Here is a 20134-nt window from a genome sequence, read left to right on the forward strand (position 1 = left end):
ATTTACGTTCAGCTCATGAGTTCTTCCTGATCTCGCATTTTAAACTAGCCCTGTCACTCTGTATCAAATCAGCTTCTTCTACTTCCTGCGTAGCAGTTGTCAGTACTTGAAATGATCTTGTATACTGAGCAAGTAAGTATCTATCTAATCCAGGGGCAAATCTGAAGCTTACACAATTTTAGTCATCCTTTTAAAGAAAATAACTCAGAATTTTGAGTACAAATTAAATACAAGATCTCTTGGAAAGACCCTGGCAAATAAGATGCCCTGGTGCTTTGCTTTCTTATTTTCAGAGTAAATCCACATTCTTGTCTCACTTATTAGCTTGTAAGATTCCCCAAGAGCAGAGATTTTATGTCTTGGTCACTGCTATAGCCCCAGTACTTTGTATGTACTTAAAACACAGTTTTTGAATGAATTAAAGCAGGTGCATGCTCCAATCACTTCCTTCATTGCCTATAATTGCTTTTCTCATAACAAAGACAAATTTCTGCTATCATAAATAACAGGGCACAGTGGTCCTGTACTACCTGTATTATTTTATTTGTGTTCCTGTGTTTGTTTTGCTTTGGTGCTTTGTGGAAAAGCAATGAATTCTAATAAGGACTGCATTTTTCTGTTTAAATTGCACTCCAGCATGGCATCTCTCGTGATATAATGCCCTCTCACAGGTAAAGTATGACTGTGAAAGATTTAGCAAGATCATTTTTACTTTCCCTTTGAGGATTTTACAGGTATTTGCATTTATTTATTTTTTGCTAAATTTTATTTTCTGAGTTTTTTCCTTAGCGAGCATATATTGATTTTGTAATTTTAAAAAATGAAATGAATTATTTTAAAAAAGAGTAAACTTAGTTCTCACTGTTTACCTGAAATATCACCATTTTGGAGAACACCTTCACCATGTGAAATTCCTGTTTATATTTCTTATGACTTTATCCTCATTTTTGCCTTCAGAGTGGTGGTGGTTTATTTGACACTACAGGTAGATATCTACTAAGAGTTGAAGTGCTTACTAGTGCACAGTTCTCAAGTCTGAATTTTGTAAAGATGAATTATTCTTCTTGTTCTTTGGAGACATCTTGAGATAACATGTGAAACAGCATTACTGTTACCTCTTGGAATACTAGTAACTACAGGGATGGGTGGGTCTGAACCCACAGCTGTTCTTATTCCATTTCTTCTCTGAAATATTTTAAAGGCTAACATTTTGCCAGTTTAGGCATACTTAATTTTAAGTAATTAACTTCAAAGCATCTGGGACAATGTGGTATGATTATCTGATCGAAAGTTTCACTGCCCTTTCATTTATGCAAGTAAGATATATCAATTCAGGTAGTGTCTGAAGTGGAGAGTTACACATTTGGTATGAATGTGGAAGTGGATTGAAGCCTATGGCTTGGTGACCTCTGGGGATTAATTATAGCCAATTTTAGCACTGTTTTTTTTATTGTTAATATCACTCAGAATATTCCAGGCTAACTAAATTCATACTAACACTGTGAACTCATGCTGATATCAGCCTAAGAAGAGTATGATTAAGAAGCTCATCTACTGTCCCCCAAAAAAACAAATGAAAAATCATGTGCTCGACTCTAAGTTAAACAGAAATGACTTTAAGATTACTTATTTGATTTGAATTATCCAGAGCAGACTACTTCATTAGTCTTGTCAATCAACAGATTTTCTTTAGACATACTGGATTAAAACAGGGATATATAGAAAGCATAATCAATGAATATTTATTGGGGGTTTATAACGTAATCTGCTCATGAAGACAACAGTTTTCAAACATTAATTGAACAGAATTGGATGCCAGTGAATCAGACTTCGTCTACATTCAGTATTCTTTTTTTTTTTATTTATTTACTTATTTATTTTTGGCCGCGCTGGGTCTTCATTGCTGCGTGCGGGCTTTCGCTAGTTGCGTTGAGCGGGGGCTGCTCTTTGTTGCGGAGCACGAGCTCTAGGCACGCGGCCTTCAGTAGTTGTGGCTCGCGGGCTCTAGAGCTCAGTCTCAGTAGTTGTGGCGCACAGGCTTAGTTGCTCCGCAGCATGTGGGATCTTCCCGGACCAAGGCTCGAACCCATGTCCTCCGCATTGGCAGGCGGATTCTTAACCACTGCACCACCAGGAAAGCCCTACATTCAGTATTCTTGATGGAGCTTCTAAGAATTGTTTTCAAATTAGCAAATTGGAGTTCTATAATCTGGCATGATGGACCTGCGTCTTCAGGGAGTTATCAGTAGTTCTCATATTGTGGACGGAGGTGCAACAGAGAGGGCTCCACACCAGAGATTAAAATTGCACATATTTGCTTGTTTGTTGGATTTCTTTTTTTCTAATGTGAATGTTTGCTTGATATCTTATAGCAGTGATGGTGTAGAACAGTGGTTCTCAAACCTTAACATGAATAAAAATCATCTGGAGGGTTTTTCTTAAGAGGAATAGATAATTTCCATTTCTAACAAGATTCTTAATACTGATGGTCCAGAAGCCACACTTTGAGAAAAACTTGTATAAGGTATTGATGGACTAAAGATCACTGATACATGCAGTTTAAAAGTTATAAATCTATGAGATTCATCATTTTATATTTTTCTTGTTCAAAAATGAGAAGAGATAAATCCTAAAGGTTTTCTGCTAACAAAATGAAAAGGCTGTTCATATAGTTTCTGATATTGTAGAAATTAATTTGAATATGGTAAAATTTGACCACTAACTAGCAAAAATAAGGGAATTGTAGAATTGAGGATTTAGTTCTCATGCATCCTTCATCTAGTTACCTTTATGGTAATATCTTGCCTACTATAGACAATATCAAAACTAGGAAATTAACATTAGTCCAATCCAAGGAATTTATTCACATTTCACTAGTTTTACATGCACTCAACTGCGTATATATAAAGTTGTATGCAATTTTATCACACGTATAGATGTGTGTAACCACCACTATAATCAAGACACGGAGCAGTGTCTTGATCTATCACAAAGATCTCTTTACCTCTTTATAGCAACATCCATCATCCTCGTCCATGTCCCTAAACCCTTAACCATTCATTTTTTGGAATGCGCAGGTACTATTTCTTGCTCTTCAGAGCTCACGTCCTTCTTATACTGACTAAGGTAACATTTAAAGCTATGAGATTTCGGAGAATCATATGGCCACCAGATGTGTAGTGAGCAGGTTTTAGTGCCACTTAAGGTAAAGTGGAAGCACTGATTTGTATATGATGGGTATTTGTTTACGTAGCAGGATAGAGTGGCAGTTACTGCTAAATGTAGGGCATATATTTCTATATTTTTCCACTGCTACAAAAAGAGTTAATTTTAGGTTTGAAAGGTCTGGCCAGTGCTTTAAAGTAGAATTTCTAGGAAGGTTTTTGCCTTCAACTCTCCTACACTCATCCAAAATATTCCAGATAAAAGGTACCAGAAACTCCATAAGTCTTACATGTCAGGTGGTTTTGATTAGAGGAAAAATGCCTGCCAGCTCCGTCCACACTATGACTAGTGCCGATGGGCTGTCACCATTAGTCTGGCACTAAGGTGAGAAGTGAGATTTTGGTGTCTCCGTCTCAAATAAAATTATATCTTAACAGTAAGAGTTTAAGCAGTTGGGACCAATGTCTTTGCATAGTGAGGGGTATGCCCAGGGTGAGAGGACTGGATCTTAACAGCAGTATCCGGCAGCAGAGGACCCTGGTTTGGGCTCTTTTAGAAGGAGCAGCTATGTCTTCTGATAAGCTTTTGTATAAATCCAGTCATTGATCATGACACTGACACTTTGTGAACTGACTCCTTTGGCATACTGCTCTAAGGCTTTGCAATGTTGTCTCCCTGATATTTGAGACCATAATAGAAAGCAAGGGACTGCATTACTATTTTCTTTAATTTTTACAACTTCCCCAAATCTATTAATATTATAGTGGCTTAATATTAACCCAAATGGACTAAACTAGGTAGGCAGTACAGAACATTTTCACCCATTTTCTGGTCATCTTCTGGGGCTTGATGGTTTTCTTAAGTACAAAATTAGTTAAGTGCCTGAAACTCTGCATATAGATTTCCCTTGTCTCTTACTTCCATCTTGCTCAGTGGTTCACAACATTTAGTGTGCTGAAAACTGAGGGCACAGGATTGTAGACACCAAACCTTGTACTGTGCCTTATTGACAGTTTAAGAAACATTCAGTGGTAATTTTTTTTTTACCATATAGGATTTTTATCTTGCTATTTAGAAGCCAAATTCCTGCCTAAGATGAGATTCCACTTACATAGTTTCACACATTATTTCTTGTGACTGTCACAACAATCCCATGAAACAGGAAAGGCAGACATCTCCATTTTGAGAATGGATAAATATGGCTGAGAACTTACATGGAAATAAGCTTTTGAAATGCTATGTATTAATCATTGTACTTTCCTTTTCTGCATTTCCTTGTATGTGATTCTTCCTCTGAGGAAGGAAACTTCCACTTTGCTTGGAGTTGAATTCTGATTGTTGTACCAGCAATGCAAGAAGAAGAATCAGTCAATATCTGTAAAAGCTTGATCTTGTTGAGAGCAGTAATGCTCACGAGACTCAAAAAAGATCCTTGAAGGAGGCAGGATATAGAGTTTAGGTCATAACACTGGATTGGAAAGGAAATAGAAAATATCTTAAAAGTTCGATTTGCTAGGAGACTAAGTCAGAACATCCTGGTTTCCCAGGAGTAGGAAAGAGTATTTGATGGGATTTGTCTTTGCAAGAGGCCCTTGGCGGTGTGGACCACACCTGGCAGGCCCACTGAGAGAGTCAAGTCAGCACTGAGGAAATGCTGAGTTCCATCCAAAGTGGCCTACATAGTTACTCCTCTTTTCAATGGCCAAGACACTTGGTAGCTCTAATTGTCACCTGTAGAAGGACAATATAATATGGAATGATAGGAAATCCCCTAATCTTAGTACTTAGGTGGAACAGAATAGTGGTGAGAGCCATCTCTTTTTCACATAGTTTGCCAAGGATGGAGGAAACAGATAAACTGAGCAGGGATTTGCCTTCTTCCTCTGCAGCTCCTGCACTGCCTGCTCTACCACATCAGCTCTACCTGTTTGCTGAATATCAACCAAATAATAGAGGTATGTGAACGGCTATGTGAGATAGGGAATACAAAGCAGGACTCAGTGGGAGCAAGAGAACACACTTATGCTAATGTTTCAAAGACTCAGACTGGCTTAAAAGAGTCACTATCTTCCTTAACATAGTGGCCAAAAAAGCACAAGTTGCTTTTAGCTCTGAAAATGCAAATTATGCAGAGATTATAAAACATGGAATTATTGTTATTCTTTTTGATGTAATCCATGCAGCTTTCATCTGCCCAAACAAATAATGTTTTAAGCCATTAATATTTATCTCTTGCCTACAAATCTGTCCATTCTTTAAGGAACATTTATTGATTGTTTGCCAAGACTAAGTGCTGAGGATACAAAGATAAATAAGATATGGTTAGATAAGGATTTAAAGAGGATATATTCAAGTAGCATATAAAAGGTAAATTACATATGTATTGTGGCAAACATTAAAGTAGAGGTATGGACAAAGCATTGTACTACAGTTATAGGAGGATGGAGTAACTGCTTCTGCTTGCTATTTGGTTTGGTACTTGAAAGATGAGTGAAAGACTGAAAGGTAGAGAAAGGGGAGATAATAGAAGAGAATGTTCCAGTAAAGAAAATGAGGACATGTAGACCTATAGCACAGTGTGTGTGGGGTGGAGTAATAGGAAATCCACCTCCAGAGGAAAGATGGGGGTAGATGGTGAAGGGCAATTTGGCCAAGCTATAAGGGTTTGGAGGTGATGATGAACTTGGATGACCCTCATTATTTCATCCGTGCCGACCTCTCTAACATCACCATGGGCCACAGGTTCCCTCAAACTTTTTCAGTCCCATGAGCCTTCTTACCTTGGAGCCCTCATATATGCTGCATTTCTGTCTGAAAAGTATTTTTCACCTGACTGTCCTTTCTTGCCTTTGTCCACACGTATCATGCTTGAAAATTTGGTCCTTTTCATTTCTCAAGTTCAGTTTAATTCAGAAAGATCTTCCTTGCCCCTCTGACCAACCTAAAAAACGTGGGCTTCCACTTGTTATTCTCGTTTTAATTTTTCTCATAATATTTATCACAATTTAGATGTATATAAACGATTTATAATGTACATAATCTATAATTATTTGTGTTACCTTGGTTTTCACTTTCATCTTAATTCCCCACCAAATCCTTAGAATACTTTTCCTTCTCTTCAATGTGTTTCAAAATACTATTACTCCGTTCAGATCCTAGTGCCCAGAGGAAAAATCAGGTTGGAGTATGAAATTTAGAATTATGTCTATAAAGATAAAATTTTTAATCCAGGGGAAGGGAAGAAATCACCTAGGAAGAAAATATAAGGGGCAAGAGAACTCGTGACATAGATTGAGGATCATGTAGACTCTGGTGGAAGATGGGTGAGGTCCAGCTTGGATATCAATGGCTAAGACATTAAGATGTCATAAGGACACCTGATTTGATTTATTTTTTTTTAAATTTAATTTTATTATATTTTTTAAACAGCAGGTTCTTATTAGTTATCCATTTTATACATATTAGTGTATACATGAAAATCCCAATCTCCCAGGTCATCCCACCACCAGCCCCGCACCCCCCCTTTCCTGCCTTACTGTCAATAGGTTGTTCTCTACACCTGTGTCTTTATTTCTGCCCTGCAAACCAGTTCATCTGTACCACTTTTCTAGATTCCATATATATGGTTTAATATACAATATTTGTTTTTCTCTTTCTGACTTATTTCACTCTGTACGACAGTCTCTAGGTCCATCCACACCTCTACAAATGAGCCTATTTCGTTGCTTTTTATGTCTGAGTAATATTCCATTGTATGTATGTATCACATCTTCTTTATCCATTCATCTGTTGATGGGCATTTAGGTTGCTTCCATGACCTGCCTATAGTAAATAGTGCAGCAATGAATATTGGGTGCATGTGTCTTTTGGAATTATGGCGTTCTCTGGGTATATGCCCAGAAGTGGGATTGCTGGGTCATATGGTATTTGTATTTTTAGTTTTTTAAGGAACCTCCATACTGTTCTCCATAGTGACTGTATCAATTTACATTCCTACCAAGAGTGAAAGAAGGTTCCCTTTTCTCCACACCCTCTCCAGCAATTACTGTTTATAGATTTTCTGATGATGCCCATTCTAATTGGTGTGAGGTGATACCTCATTGTACTTTTGATTTGCATTTCTCCAGTGATTAATGATGTTGAGCATTCTTTCATGTGTTTATTGGCAATCTGTATATCTTCTTTGGAGAAATGTCTATTTAGGTCTTCTGCCCATTTTTGGACTGGGTTTTTTTTTTTTTTTTTTGATATTGAACTGCATGAGCTGATTGTAAATTTTGGAGATTAATCCTTTGTCAGTTGCTTCATTTACAAATATTTTCTCCCATTCTGAGGGTTGTCTTTTCATCTTGTTTATGGTTTCCTTTGCTGTGCAAAAGCTTTTAAGTTTCATTAGGTCCCATTTGTCTATTTTTGTTTTTATTTCCATTTCTCTAGGAGGTGGGTCAAAAAGGATCTTGCTGTGATTTATGTCATAGAGTGTTCTGCCTATGTTTTCCTCTAAGAATTGGATAGTTTCTGGCCTTACATTTAAGTCTTTAATCCATTTTGAGCTTATTTTTGTGTATGGCATTAGGGAGTGTTCTAACTTCATACTTTTACATGTAGCTGTCCAGTTTTCCCAGCACCACTTATTGAAGAGGCTGTCTTTTCTCCACTGTATATTCTTGCCTCCTTTATCAAAGATAAGGTGACCATATGTGCGTGGATTTATCTCTGGGCTTTCTATCCCGTTCCATTGTTCTATATTTCTGGGGTTTTTTTGTTTTTTTTTTGCGGTACACGGGCCTCTCACTGTTGTGGCCTCTCCCGTTGTGGAGCACAGGCTCTGGATGTGCAGGCTCAGCGGCCATTGCTCATGGGCCTAGCTGCTCTGTGGCATGTGAGATCTTCCCGGACCAGGGCACGAACCTGTGTCCCCTGCATCAGCTGGTGGACTCTCAACCACTGTGCCACCAGGAAAGCCCCTATATTTCTGTTTTTGTACCAGTACCATACTGTCTTGATTACTGTTGCTTTGTAGTACAGTCTGAAGTCAGGGAGCATGATTCCTCCAACTCTGTTTTTCTTTCTCAAGATTCCTTTGGCTATTCATGGTCTTTTGTGTTTCCATACAAATTGTGAAATTTTTTGTTCTAGTTCTGAGAAAAATGCCATTGGTAGTTTGATAGGGATTGCATTGAATCTGTAGATTGCTTTGGATAGTATAGGCATTTTCACAATGTTGATTCTTCCAATCCAAGAACATGGTATATCTCTCCATCTATTTGTATCATCTTTAGTTTCTTTCATCAATGTCTTATAATTTTCTGCATACACGTCTTTTGTCTCCTTAGGTAGGTTTATACCTAGATATTTTATTCTTTTGGTTGCAGTGGTAAATGGGAGTGTTTTCTTAATTTCATTTTCAGATTTTTCATCATTAGTGTATAGGAATGCAAGAGATTTCTGTACATTAATTTTGTATCCTGCTACTTTACCAAATTCATTGATTAGCTCTAGTAGTTTTCTGGTAGCATCTTTACGATTCTCTATGTATAGTATCATGTCATCTGCAAACAGTGACAGCTCTACTTCTTCTTTTCCGATTTGGATTCCTTTTATTTCTTTTTCTTCTCTAATTGCTGTGGCTAAAACTTCCAAAACTAGTGGTGAGAGCGGGCAACCTTGTCTTGTTCCTGATCTTAGTGAAAATGGTTTCAGTTTTTCACCATTGAGGACGATGTTGGCTTTGGGTTTGTCATATATGGCCTTTATTATGTTGAGGAAAGGTCCCTCTATGCCTACTTTCTGGAGGGTTTTTATCATAAATGGGTGTTGAATTTTGTCAAAAGCTTTCTCTGCATCTATTGAGATGACCATATGGCTTTTCTCCTTCAATTTGTTAATATGGTGTATCACGTTGATTAATTTGTGTATATTGAAGAATCCTTGCATTCCTGGAATAAACCCCACTTGATCATGGTGTATGATCCGTTTAATGTGCTGTTGGATCCTGTTTGCTAGTGTTTTGTTGAGGATTTTTGCATCTATGTTCATCAGTGATATTGGCCTGTAGTTTTCTTTCTCTGTGACATCTTTGTCTGGTTTTGGTATCAGGGTGATGGTGGCCTTGTAGAATGAGTTTGGGAGTGTTCCTCCGTCTGATATATTTTGGAAGAGTTTGAGAAGTATAGGTGTTAGCTCTTCTCTAAAAGTTTGATAGAATTCACCTGTGAAGCCATCTGGTCCTGGGCTTTTGTTTGTTGGAAGATTTTAAATCACAGTTTCAATTTCAGTGCTTGTGATTGGTCTGTTTATATCTTCTATTTCTTTCTGGTTCAGTCTCAGCAGGTTGTGCATTTCTAAGAATTTGTCCATTTCTTCCAGGTTGTCCATTTTATTGGCATAGTGTTGCTTGTAGTTATCTCTCATGATCTTTTGTATTTCTGCAGTGTCAGATGTTACTTCCCCTTTTTCATTTCTAATTCTATTGATTTGAGTCTTCTCCCTTTTTTTCTTGATGTGTCTGGCTAATGGTTTATCAATTTTGTTTATCTTCCCAAAGAACCAGCTTTTAGTTTTATTGATCTTTGCTATCATTTCCCTAATTTCTTTTTCATTTATTTCTGATTCAATCTTTATGATTTCTTTCCTTCTGCTAACTTTGGGTTTTTTTGGTTCTTCTTTCTCTAATTGCTTTAGGTGTAAGGTTAGGTTGTTTCTTTGAGATGTTTCTTGTTTCTTAAAGTAGGATTGTATTGCTATCAACTTCCCTCTTATAACTGCTTTTGCTGCATCCCATAGATTTTGGGTCTTCGTGTTTTCATTATCATTTGTTGCTAGGTTTTTTTTGATTTCCTCTTTGATTTCTTCAGTGACCTCTTTGTTATTAAGTAGTGTTTTGTTTACCTCCATGTGTTTGTATTTTTTACAGATTTTTTTCCTGTAATTGATATCTAGTCTCATAGCATTGTGGTCGGAAAAGATACTTGATACGATTTCAATTTTCTTAAATTTACCAAGGCTTGATTTGTGACCCAAGTTATGATCTATCCTGGAGAATGTTCCATGAGCACTTGAGAAGAAAGTGTAATCTGATGTTTTCGGATGGACTGTCCTATAAATATCACTTAAGTCCATCTTGTTTAATGTATCATTTAAAGCTTGTGTTTCCTTATTTATTTTCATTTTGGACGATCTGTCCATTGGTGAAAGTGTGGTGTTAGAGTCCCGTACTATGATTGTGTTACTGTCGATTTCCCCTTTTATGGCTGTTACTATTTGCCATATGTATTGAGGTGCTCCTATGTGGGTGTATAAATATTTATAAATGTTATATCTTCTTCTTGGATTGATACCTGCATCAGTATGTAGTATCCCTCTTTTTCTCTTGTAATAGTCTTCGTTTTAAAGTCTATTTTGTCTGATATGAGAATTGCTACTCCAGATTTCTTTTGATTTCCATTTGCAAAGAATATCTTTTTCCATCCTCTCACTTCTAGTCTGTATGTGTCCCTAGGTCTGAAGTGCATCTCTTTTAGACAGTATATATAAGGATCATGTTTTTGTATCCATTCAGTGAGCCTGTTTCTTTTGGTGGGAGCATTTAATCCATTTACATTTAAGGTAATTATCGATGTGTATGTTCCTATTACCATTTTCTTCATTATTTTGCATTTGTTATTGTAGGTATTTTCCTTCTCTTGTGTTTTTCCTACCTAGAGAAGTTCCTTTAGCATTTGTTGTAAAGCTGGTTTGGTGGTGTTAAATTCTCTTAGCTTTTGCTTTTCTGTAAAGGTTTTAATTTCTCCATAAAATCTGAATGAGATCCTTGCTGGGTAGAGTAATCTTGGTTGCAGGTTTTTCTCCTTCATCACTTTAAATATGTCCTGCCAGTCCCTTCTGGCTTGCAGAGTTTCTGCTGAAAGATCATCTGTTAACATTATGGGGATTCCCTTGTGTGTTATTTGTCTTTTTTCCCTTGCTGCTTTTAATTTTTTTTCTTTGTATTTAATTTTTGATAGTTTGATTAATATGTGTCTTGGTGTGTTTCTCCTTGGATTTATCCTGTATGGGAATCTCTGTGCTTCCTGGACTTGATTATTTCTTTCCCATAATAGGGAAGTTTTCAACTATAATCTCCTCAAATATTTTCTCAGTCCCTTTCTTTTTCTCTTCTTCTTCTGGGATCCCTATATTTCGAATGTTGTTGCATTTAATGTTGTCCCAGAGGTTTCTGAGACAGTCCGCAATTATTTTCATTCTTTTTTCTTTATTCTGCTCTGCAGTAGTTATTTCCACTCTTTTATCTTCCATATCACTTATCCGTTCTTCTGCCTCAGTTATTCTGCTATTGATTACTTCTAGTGTAATTTTCATTTCAATTATTGTATTGTTCATCTCTGTTTGTTTGTTCTTTAATTCTTCTAGGTCTTTGTTAAACATTTCTTGCATCTTCTCAATCTTTGCCTCCATTCTTCTTCCGAGGTCCTGGATCATCTTCACTATCATTAGTCTGAATTCTTTTTCTGGAAGGTTGCCTACCTCCACTTCATTTAGTTGTTTTTCTGGGGTTTTATCTTGTTCTTTTCATCTTGTCTTTCTTTCTGTGAATGTGGTTTTTGTTCCACAGGCTGCAGGACTGTAGTTCTTCTTGCTTCTGCTGTCAGCTCTCTGGTGGATGAGGCTATCTAAGAGGCTTATGCAAGTTTCCTGATGGGAGGGACTAGTGGTGGGTATAGCTGACTGTTGCTCTGGTGGGCAGAGCTCAGTAAAACTTTAATCCACTTGACTTCTGATGGGCAGGGCTGGGTTCCCTCCCTGTTGCTTGTTTGGCCTGAGGCAACTCAACACTGGAGCCTACATGGGCTCTTTGGTGGGGCTAATGGCGGACTCTGGGAGGGCTCACACCAATGAGTACTTCCCAGAACTTCTGCTGCCAGTGTCCTTGTCCCCATGGTGAGCCACAGCCCATCCTGCCTCTGCAGGAGACCCCCCAACACCAGCATATAGGTCTGGTTCAGTATCCCCTGTGGTCACTGCTCCTTCCCCTGGGTCCCAATGCGCACACTACTTTGTGTGTGCCCTCCAAGAGTGGAGTCTCTGTTTCCCCCAGTTCTGTCAAAGTCCTGCAATCAAATCCCAGTAGACTTCAAAGTCTGATTCTCTAGGAATTCCTCCTCCCATTGCCAGACCCCTAGGTTGGGAAGCCTGACGTGGGGCTCAGAACCTTCAGTCCAGTGGGTGGACTTCTGTGGTATAAGTGTTCTCCAGTCTGTGAGTCAGCCACCCAGCAGTTATGGGATTGAATCTTACTGTGATTGCGCCCCTCTACCATCTCATTGTGGCTTCTCCTTTGTCTTTGATGTGAGGTATCTTTTTTGATGAGTTCCAGTGTCTTCCTCTTGATGATTGTTCAGCAGTTAGTTGTGATTCCAGTGCTCTTGCAAGAGGGAGTGAGTGCACGTCTTTCTACTCTGCCATCTTGAACCAATCGGTCAAGGATGGTACCTCCAAATCTCAAGGCAGCATGTTTGGACCTGGTTTGATTTCTTTGATGTGACCTAGAACAGAACATCAAAACTCTTATCTAATTATCTCATCTGCTTTTCATAAAGGCACCTTAAACTCCACATGTCCAAATCTCAGTTGCTGGTCTTCCTCACCAAGTAAATTTCTGCTTCCCTACATGTCCTTCCTATAACTCAATCACTATGCCAGTCAGAAATGTGGGTTATTTTTGACTCCTCCTTTTCTGTCATCTCTCTTCATACATTACTGAGTTCCAACTGTGATAACATTTTGAAGCTAGTATAAAAGTATATAACTGAGAGGATTTATTTAGTCTAGATAATTGGGTATGTCTTTCCTGAAGAAATAACTTTTGACCTGAAGTTGAAAGAATTAATTTGCTCCATTGAATGGAAGAATGGGAAGAAGGAAATTGTTTCTGGTGAAGTGAACAGTAGCCTTGAGTAACATGCATAATTGAGGAAAGAAGGTAACACCAGTGTGACTAAAGCAGAGGGAGCAAGAGAAAGTATAATATGGGAAGAGGTGGAGAGGGAAGCAGTATCACATTATGAGAAACGTGGCATGTTAAAAATTCTGGTCTTAAATGCAACAGGGCACAAGTGAAGGGTTCTAAGCAGAGGGATGACCAGATTCAGTTAAAAATTTACAAGATCATGTTGGCTACTATGTGGACTAGGATGTAGGTGGAATATAAAAGGAGCTGTGGGAAGGCTACTTACAAACAGAATGCAGCCCTGTGATAAATGATGGTGGTTTGGATTAAGGTCCTGGCTATGGGGACAAGTGGATAGATTCAGGAGATATGAGTAGTCAAATTGACTAGCAATCAAAATTTTGCTTTATCTGACACATTCGCCTGAGCTTCGCACCACTTCCATTGTCTCATTCTCCTTCTAGATTGCCAGAGTTCCTGCTATTGCTCTTGCACACTGAATGTGTTTAACAGTGCACCTTGGTCTACACTTTGAGCCTCTCCCCAGTGTATTCTCAATCTCCTTTCCCACTAGCTCCTGATATCTCTGCCAACTGCTTACATTATTTATTTTTAAGATATTTTTTCTTGGACTCTGTAACTTTTTGTATTCTCCCTTACTCTCCTATTGTATCTTCCCCTCTTCTTTACATGTTTATAAGATGTTATTCACGACCTACATCAGAGTTCATCTTTATCATAAAATTATTCTGATTTTTTTAGCACCAAATGACCTTTTCTTCCTCTAAACTCCGATTGCCCTGATTTTTTTCATTTCCAATAGAATTGAGTGAGGCAATAACTCACCCCCCCAAAAAAATCAGAAAAATTTTATGGTAAAGATGAACTTTGATGTAGGTCGTGAATAACATCTTATAAACATGTAAAGAAGAGGGGAAGATACAATAGGAGAGTAAGGGAGAATACAAAAAGTTACAGAGTCCAAGAAAAAATATCTTAAAAATAAATAATGTAAGCAGTTGGCAGAGATATCAGGAGCTAGTGGGAAAGGAGATTGAGAATACACTGGGGAGAGGCTCAAAGTGTAGACCAAGGTGCACTGTTAAACACATTCAGTGTGCAAGAGCAATAGCAGGAACTCTGGCAATCTAGAAGGAGAATGAGACAATGGAAGTGGTGCGAAGCTCAGGCGAATGTGTCAGATAAAGCAAAATTTTGATTGCTAGTCAATTTGACTACTCATATCTCCTGAATCTATCCACTTGTCCCCATAGCCAGGACCTTAATCCAAACCACCATCATTTATCACAGGGCTGCATTCTGTTTGTAAGTAGCCTTCCCACAGCTCCTTTTATATTCCACCTACATCCTAGTCCACATAGTAGCCAACATGATCTTGTAAATTTTTAACTGAATCTGGTCATCCCTCTGCTTAGAACCCTTCACTTGTGCCCTGTTGCATTTAAGACCAGAATTTTTAACATGCCACTTTTCTCATGATGTGATACTGCTTCCCTCTCCACCTCTTCCCATATTATACTTTCTCTTGCTCCCTCTGCTTTAGTCACACTGGTGTTCCCTTTTTCCTCAATTATGCATGTTACTCAAGGCTACTGTTCGCTTCACCAGAAACAATTGCTTCTTGAATAGCATCTTATTCAAGCATTCGCTCTCAGGCCCATATTCAAGCGTTCACACACAGACCCATATTCTACTCTTTCTCTATTATTTTCTGTATCTCAGAGAACTGGACTTTGCCAGTATGTTTGCCAGTCTCCCTTGGCAAATGGCTTCCCTCCATGTTAGGCCATTTGGAAGCACTGGAGGGAGATTAGAAATTGAGAGAAAATAGGAAGTCAGTTACAAATCCTAATAAGCTTGTCTGGATTGCTGACACTGGAGAAGAACTTATTGTTGCTCCAAGAGCTACTGAAGCACCATAATGCTGAATCTGGCATATCACATTCACAGAGAAGACAAATGGGACACCATAGCCATAATCTCAAGTATATGGCAAAGACTTCTTCTTGGAAAGACCACTGTGGCCAATCCAGAGTTGACACAATGCCTAATCAATTATCCCAGACACCATCATCCAATCCATAGCACATAGATATTTCACTTTCTTAATATGGATACAATTTTTTTTTTTCAAAATATTAAAAGGGATTACCACTTTTCTTAAGACTCACCCCTAGAATGTTACATCTGTTGTATTAGGTTCACTGCCTGGAAGTAAACTTACTGAGTGCTTTTTCTTCAGTTCCAGTGTCTTACTTTCTTTTTATTCCTTCTGTATTCTCTCCCACAGCATCAGATTATGACTTCTTTGGAGTTCTATCTTCCTCTAGGAAGCCCATCCTTCATGGTCTTAGACCTACCAGGCATCTCTCACATAGGGTTATTTCTCACTAGGCAACTGAGCCAATGGGCTGTGGTAATATTATCATAGCATCTTAATGTCCTTCCAGACCTAGAGAGAGTAGTGGCCATTGTTAACTTTTGGTATGCCTCACCTTTCCCTGTAACGTTGTTTTGCCTGTAAGCATTTGCAATTAATAATTGTAATTAATTTTCTCAAGTCAAATTTCTTCTGTAAAGTTTCTGGCATCATCTCTATTTTCTTGACTACATTTTAACTGATAGAGTGATGTAGTAGGAAAAACTCTGTATTCAGCAAAGAAATAACAAAAACTTTTTTACTTTGCTGTTTACTAGCTATATTTTTGAGCAAATAATTTCACCTCTCTGAACCTTAGTGTTTTCTTTTTTAATATGGAATTGCCTATACCATGAGGTTAACACATGAGAATTAAATATGGTAATGGATATGAGAGTACTTCGTAAAGTGCTAGGTAGATTTAAGACTCTATATCCCTCATTTGACAATTTTGTTGTTTACCTTTTAGTGAATTTGTTTCCTATGTTTATAAACAGATTATCAACTTCATAAGGGCTCAGATCTTTTCTTGTATTCCTTTGTATAACCTCCAGTGACTTTTACATTATTGTTGCTCATTGTATAATAGTTGTTCAATAAATATATATCGATAATCTGTGTAAAACATATTGCGATATTTTCTAACAAGTACAGTTCTTATACTTTTAAAAAATCCCAAAGAAACCATGTTAATATGTAATATGTACATAGTGGATTTAAAAGTTTAAAACAATATCCCAAGGAATAGGTTTTACTTCAGCCACTTCTGTGAATTGAGACAGGACACAATGAGAGAAGAAAAGTTCTTTTGCCCATTGGAAAAGATATTTTTAGGTTACCTTGAAAGGTTTTTTTTTTTTTTTTTTCAGGATTTTGAAGTTATGAAAAGAAAAAACCCCAGAATTCCTCCATTGATAGTCATAGCAGAAGGCATTAGTAAAACACATTTGCCTTCCAAGGGAGTTTCTCAAGAGTGTCAGCCTCTTGGGGTTCCAGCTTTGTACAGATTTCCTAATTGTTGCAATTAAAAACAGAAAAAGGCAGTATCAGAAGAAACAGAAATAGAAAGCAAGAGCTATTGATGGTTGAGGCAGAAAGCATATACTTTAAGAATTGGACTTTGAGCAAATTCAGACAAATAAAACAGCATGCAGTCAGTATATTGGTTTAATACAAGGAGGTGATTGGTGTGAAGTAGCAAAGGATGTAGAAATAGACAAGAGGCAGAAAGCAGGCGGGCCCATCTCTTGGAGAGGTTCACACTGAGATGATGTTCTCTTTCTAGATGAAGACCATGACTTTTGGCTTTTCTCAAGAAGTCATTAACACCAGAACCACTCTGTAATTATTCTTACATATTATTTACAATTAAAAATAGCAGCATATCTTAAATGATGTGTACATAATACACTCAAAACTTTTCATTCAGTTCTCAATCATCTTACTGTGTCTACACAATTTCAGGTTAAACAGTCTATTAGGGAGGTGTTTTGATTAGGATCCTGGTGTGATAGATCTAACTAAGATTGCAAGCATTGTTCTCCAAAGACTGCTTACAGAAACACTGTTAAAATTTATATTTTTGGCCATTTCAGTTGTGCGTGACTTCTTTAAATTTTGGAGTATGTGGTTTAGTGCCCATTTGTATGGTTTTTATTTGTCTACGTGGAAACATGTACATCCTTAGATACTTTCCGCAAACTCTTTCCTGAGTTAATGGCATCTGTGCATTTGGTGGCTGGTAAGTCATGCCTTTAGGGGATGCATGTTCCTTCCTTAATGGTTACTTTTCTCCTCCTAACCAGAGAAATTCCACTGGGGATGAAGTGATAAAAAAATTAGTGGTATTTTACAATTTTCTAGTTTAATCCATGGTTAAGATCAACATGAGTTCCTAGAATTTTGGGGAAAATGAGTAGAATTTTAACTTTATCATCTTTACCACTAATGATTTAATAAAACCATTTTTCCTTTGTAGATAGGAGAAACCAATATTTATAACTCAAAAGAGCTGACATAGCACTAGGTTTATTTTTAGATTTATCATAAACATAAGCAGCAGTGGTTACTGTTAAAAATAGGTTGGCTGAAGCTTGAAGTGTAACTAATTGAATGGTAAAATATATTATTTTTCACAATCCTGCGACTAAATGTATCTTATTGGGTATCAGTAAGATCATCAGTTTAAGACTTGCAAATTTGAAGTGATTCCTGGTTACTGTCTTTCAGGATTCTATTTCTTTTTTGATAAGTCTATCCGCCTAATCTTTATTTCCTAGCTAATGATTTTTTTTCCCATTAGGTTCAAAAATCATTACTTTGCCCTTTTGGGAAGGGGATTATTCTTTTAAATATATTATAGTAAACTACCATATTAACCTCTGCATAATAAAAATATATTAAAATATTACTTGGAACCATTATTTTGAATATAAGTGTTAACTTAATTATGTAATGGTTAAAGCAGGAATTAGGAGGTAAATTTACTTTGGATTTGGCTATATTTCCAATACCATAAGCTCGAAGAAACTCTCTAACCCTGATTTCCAGTTGAAAATATAACAAAGAAACCCTGAATAACAAAAATTTCATAGTACCTGTTGCTTCACTTACTTGATATTAATTGGTTTGATTAATTTATTTTCACTTAAACAACTTTTTAATCATGCCGACTCAAAATACAGTTTTTGTTATAGTATAGCAACAGCCTCTTTCTCTGTTTATCCTACTTCAAACATGCACATATGTTATGTTATTTATCTTCTAATGGCCAAGTGGTACAATTTAAGACAGTTAAATCTTTTTCTTAATATTCTTTTGGCTGAATCTTCTAAAATCATTTGGGGACGGTCATTCTTGTTGGCTACAAGCTTCCCTGAAAATTTCATAGGGACTTTTAGCAAATTTAGAGCAGCTCTGGTTCTGACATTTCCTTGCTCCAAAGTCTTTAAAGGTTTCATGTTGCTATGGAAATGAGACATAAATTTCTCAGTCAGGAATGCATGACCATTGTCTGAAAGGAAGACCTCATTCAAAGTTTGCTGCCCTCTCTCCCCAAATTCCCATGCTCCAGGCCAATGAGAGGACTCCACTTTTCCCAAACACACTTCCTCCACTCCCTTAACACAACTTTCTTCAAGCAGTTTTACTTAAGTTTCACGGCTCACCCTCAAATTCAAATTCTTCTTGCAAGATTTTTCTGATCTCCTAAATTAGATGTAATTATATTCACCTTTGAATTCCAATAATGTGTTGGTTAAATTGTTGGGGATCCTTATTATGCCTGGAATTAAGAGTTATTTATGTAACATCTTCAGGATAGAGATCGTGTCTTTCTCATCCTGGTATTCCTTTTGTATCTATCTCAGTCCCTTGTACGTAATAAATGGGAAGATCCTAAACGCTGAATGTCAGGCTATGCAGAGGCCAGTTTCACTCTGTAACTGTGCTATAGATAGATGTGGTGGGCAAAGAGGGCAGGGTAACTATTTTTGCTTAGAGTAGTGTGGAGGTCCCACAAAAGATAGGAACTTTGAGGAAGAACATGAGCAAGGAGCATGCATTTTGCCACAAGGAGCAAAGAAGGCTATTTTCCTGGTAGAGATAATAAAATATACAGATGAAGTTATAAATGGAAAGGGAGGGTCATTTTAGCTGAAGCCCAGATTTTGTGAGAATATGTGGATTATGGGAGGTGAGATCGAAATGTCAATTTGGGGTCAACTGTGAAGGGCTGTATATGGTGTATCAGATTTGGAATTCAACTTGAAGTCAACAAGGAGAGGGAAGTGTGAAAAGTGGGTATGTGATGGCATCAAATTTGTTTTTAGGAGAGATGGGAATTCTGGCAGCAGTGTGGCAGGGAAACCAGTGACTGTGGCACTGGGTCTTCTACCAGAATCTACAGTTGACAATTTCCATTCAATCTACATTGCTTGGTAACACACAATGTCATAGTACCTAATTAAATTAACACCTGTAAACACGTGGAAGGACACTCCTATTGACTATTAGATTTTAGAAAAGTTCAAACAACGGCAAAGCATACTATCTGAGTGTAGTGTATATAGTTTAAAACATTACATTTAATTTTATATAATTTTATATTTCTGAAATAAAGAAGTACCTTTATTTGTATACAAGCTCTGTATTTATATATATAAATATATATATATATAATTTTATATTTCTGAAATATAATTTTATATATAATTTTATATTTCTGAAATAAAGAAGTACCTTTATTTGTATACAAGCTCTGTATTTTAAAAAAGAATATGGAATTTTAATGCTCATAAACAGGGATATGTACCTTCTGAAAGTCTGGGAAGGAAATTTTAGGTGAGGAGGCTTTGTTGAGATCACTTACAGAGTTTCCAGGCTGCAAGCAGAAGCAGGGTCTCTGTTTCTCAATCAACTTCCTCATCTCTGCTAGGTTAGTTCAAAATGCTGTTTAGATAAGGTGAATTTTTGCTTACATTCTCTGACTCTGCTGCCTTAAGCTGACATCAACCTCGGATACTACTTCTCCTTTCTTCTGTCAACACTCATTGTTTTTCAGCTTTCCAGTTCTTAAAATA

Source organism: Grampus griseus (assembly GCF_964374135.1).
Source record: "Grampus griseus genome assembly, chromosome: 3".
NCBI classification, from domain to species: domain Eukaryota; kingdom Metazoa; phylum Chordata; class Mammalia; order Artiodactyla; family Delphinidae; genus Grampus; species Grampus griseus.